Raw genomic sequence first — 3,676 nt, forward strand, 5'->3', positions numbered from 1 at the left:
CCGGGGCTGCTTTTCTGGCCGGAGGCCTCGGTGCCCCCCCGTGCCGCCTGCAGTGTCCCTCGGTGTTTCCTGCAGGTGTCCCGGGTGCCCGGAGGCGCAGGGAGGAAGGAGGCCGGCAGCCCCAGCGGGGCCAGCAGCCCTGGGATGATGTGCAGGGGAGGAGCTGTGCCTGCGGGGCCCCGCCCGTGGCAGCGGCGGCCAAACGCAGGGCCCGGGGCCGGGCTCGGGGCTGGCACGGACACGGCCCCGGGGCTGCCGCGGCTCCTCGGCCAGGGGCTGCTCCCACCGGGCACGGGGAGATGCTGCAGCCCGGACAGAGGCACCCACAGCCCAAGAGCTCCCCAGGGAACAGCTGGCATTGCCCGGGAACGGCGGCTCGGGCTGTCTGCAGAGGGGCTCAGACAGCAATTCCCACCTCCCGGAGCTCCCACACAGTTGCCAGGGATGTCCTGGCCACCCCAAATCCCCTCCCTTTCAGCCTGAGGACATCACCCATCGGCAGCATTAAAGCCAAGGTGCTCCTCCCTCACAGAAATTAAATCCAGAGCAACGGCCCTCGGAGATGCCTCAAAATCAAAGGTTTGAGTGGGATGGAGTTTCGTTTGGATGAAGTCTGGACTTTTCCAGGGAGCCAGCCGGAGTGCAGAAGTGATGGAAAGCTTTTGCAGGTGGGTCCCACTGGAGGTGTGCTGAAGGCAGGGATGGGCATCCCTTGCCTGAGGGAAAGGCACTTGCAGAGGCCACTGCTGGGGCTCGGAAAGGAGCTGAGCTCCTGCAGGGAGCTGTGTCCTCCCGAGGGCACAGGGGCTGCCTCAGCACAGGCCGGCCAGTGCCTTCTCCTGCTCTGAAACATCACCTGGAGCCCGAGCTCAGGGGGGTGGCTGAATTCCAGGGAAATCTGACAGGTGACCCCCAGGGGATGAGGGTTAGAATTAACCAAATCTATGGAATAGAAACCTATCCTGTCCCTATCCTGCTGAGCTTCCTTGGAAGCTCTGCTAGTTCCTGACACATCTGGCATTCAAGCAGCAGCTCTGCGTGGGAATATCCATGCTCTGTGAGGCACTGTGAGGTTATTGCAGCAGGAACTGAGCAGGGAATTCGGGGCCGTGGGTATAATTCATCTAAACTAGCAAAGGTGACAGTGAACCCCAAATCTGGGCACCACACAGAGAACAATCTTTGTGCTGCCCTGTCAGCTCAAGCCCCTGGGCTGGGAAGTTTTGGGAGTCAAACATATGGAATGATAAAAGTCACAGCAACTGGTGTCACCCCGAGGGACAGTCCAAGTCCCAGACAATTCCTCTGCAGTCCCCTGGGGGGGAAAACACCCTCTGTCTGCCAGGAGCCCTGACTCTGTTTCTCCTATCAGCTGTGTTGGGCTTTAAGAACTTGAAATAACTTTGAAGCCAAAGAAATCACCTTTTCCTTCTGGTTTGATTGTGTTTTTTTGTTGTTTTTTTTTTTTTTTTTTCTTTCAGGTGCTGGACTTGCTTCTGTGGATGTGTGCTGAGCTCTGGCTGCAGGGGACTGTCAGGCCTGAATGGCTGTGAGTTTGTGTTCTTCTCGCTGGGGAAGCAGAAATAATTATTAATTAGACTGCAGAAATGTTTTCAGAAACCTTTCCCCTTTCCTGCCCTTTGCTGGTGGATCTTCTCTTTCTGCCTTTGACTTTACAAAGCTGTTCCCTGATGTCAATTCCCCTGCCTGAATTCCTTGCAGCTCCTAGCTGGGAAAAACTGGGATGATGTCCTAGGGATGTTCTTAGGGGAGGACAGAGGTGAGATTTTTGCCTGTATTTTTCTAATATTTTCTAAAATTTCAGGGAGCTGCTCCTGCTCCTGCCCCTAATCCTGCTGCTGCTGCACAAGTGGAGCCTTGTCAGCGAAGACCTGCATCTGCAGGAGGCCCCGCAGGCCCTGGCTGGGAAGTGCCAAAACAAAGAAGTGATCAGTAAGTGCTGAACTGCTTCCAGGAGGGCATATTTTGTTGCAGCCGTTACAGACCAACCGTGTGGTGCTGGTGACTTTGTGTGAGTTGCTTTATTAAAGCCAATCGTTGGTAAGGGTTTTGAGCCTGCCTTGGAGAGCACTTGGAGCTCTGGGTGCCCTGGCTTTCCCCTAGGTGGCCCTGGGGGCGCCCCGGCTGTCCCCTAGGTGTCCCTGGGGTGCTCTGGCTGTCCCTGGGGTTGCCCTGGCTGTCCCCTAGGTGTCCCTGGAGTGCCCTGGCTGTCCCCTAGGTGTCCCTTGGGGTCCACGGGCTGTCCACTAGGTGTCCCTTGGGGGGACCTGACTGTCCCTGGGATGCCCTGGCTGTCCCCTAGGTGTCCCTTGGGGTCCACGGGCTGTCCACTAGGTGTCCCTTGGGGGGACCTGACTGTCCCTGGGATGCCCTGGCTGTCCCCTAGGTGTCCCTGGGGGTGCCCTGGCTGTCCCCTAGTTGTCCCTGGGGTGCCCTGGCTGTCTCTTAGGTGTCCCTGGGGGTGCCCTGGCTGTCCCCTAGGTGTCCCAGGGCTGCCCTGGCTGTCTTTTAGGTGTCCCTGGGGGTGCCCTGACTGTCCCCTAGGGGTACCTTGTCTGTCCCTGGGGGGGCCCTGGCTGTCTTCCTAGGTGTCCCTGGGGGGCCCTGGCTGTCCCCTAGGTGTCCTTGGGGTGCCTTGCTGTCCCCAAGGCGTCCCTGGGGTGCCCTGGCTGTCCCTGGGGGTCCCTGGGGTTGCCTTCCCTGTCCCCTAGGTGTCCCTGGGGTGCCCTGGCTGTCCCCTCGGTGTCCCTGGGGGTGCCCTGGGTGTCCCCTAGGTGTCCCTGGGGGTGCCCTGGGTGTCCCTGGGGTGCCCTGGGGGTGCCCTGGCTGTCCCGTAGGTGTCCCAGGGCTGCCCTGGCTGTCCCATAGGTGTCCCTGGGGGTGCCCTGGCTGTTCCTTAGGTGTCCCTGGGGGTGCCCTGGCTGTCCCTTAGGTGTCCCTGGGGGTTCCCTGGCTATCTGTGGGGTGCCGTGGCTACCTCTGGGGTGCCCTTGATGTCCCCTAGGTGTCCCTGGGGTGCCCTGAGTGTCCCTGTGGGTGCCCTGGCTGTCCCCTAGGTGTCCCTGGGGGTGCCCTGGCTGTCCCCTAGGTGTCCCTGCCTCGCTCGTATCCTCGACTCCGCCTCCGGCGCCATGGTGACACCCCTCCCAGTCTGGACCGGTGTGGCCACACCCCCTCCCCTGGGGCCATTAGACCCATCCCAGTACAGACCAGTAAGGCACCGTGTGCCCACCATCGACCCCCACACGCCTGCCAGTTCGTCCCAGTCCACTCCCCGTCCATCCCAGTTCTCTCTGATCACCCTCCCAGTGCTCCCAGTCCATCCCAGTCCCGCAGGTGCTGGTGCTTGTGGCTTGATCAGCTGGTGCCTGTCCGCAACGTGGAGCGGGTCAAATGAGGCCTCAGGGGGAGGGGGGGGCGGATTTTGGGGGGTCCTGGGGGTCCCGAGTTGTCCTGGAGGGGTTTGGGGGGTCTGCGGGGAGTCTCAAGGGGCTGCTGTGGGTGTTTTTCGGGGATCTTCGGGAGGTTTGGGCGGCCCATTTGAGGCATCAAAGGAACCTGAGGAGGGTTTTGCGGGCTCCTGGAGGTCGGGGGGGCCCTGGGGGTGGTTTGGGGGGCACTGGGGGGTTCCAGCCCGTGACCCCCCCCCGTTTTT

At 61.1% G+C, this 3,676-nt stretch overlaps 1 long non-coding RNA gene across 1 annotated transcript; it reads left to right on the forward strand.

Annotated features, from left to right (window-relative positions):
- LOC136305315 (uncharacterized) lies at nucleotides 1–1,941 on the forward strand. Its single transcript, XR_010725244.1, has 3 exons — nucleotides 1–668; nucleotides 1,482–1,549; nucleotides 1,826–1,941. It is a non-coding gene; the product is annotated as an uncharacterized lncRNA (long non-coding RNA).
- Nucleotides 1,942–3,676: the final 1,735 nt, after the last annotated feature.

This window comes from Chamaea fasciata, unplaced genomic scaffold, assembly GCF_029207755.1.
Source record: "Chamaea fasciata isolate MVZ Bird 193981 ecotype frontalis unplaced genomic scaffold, bChaFas1.0.hap1 SCAF_360, whole genome shotgun sequence".
Taxonomy (NCBI): domain Eukaryota; kingdom Metazoa; phylum Chordata; class Aves; order Passeriformes; family Sylviidae; genus Chamaea; species Chamaea fasciata.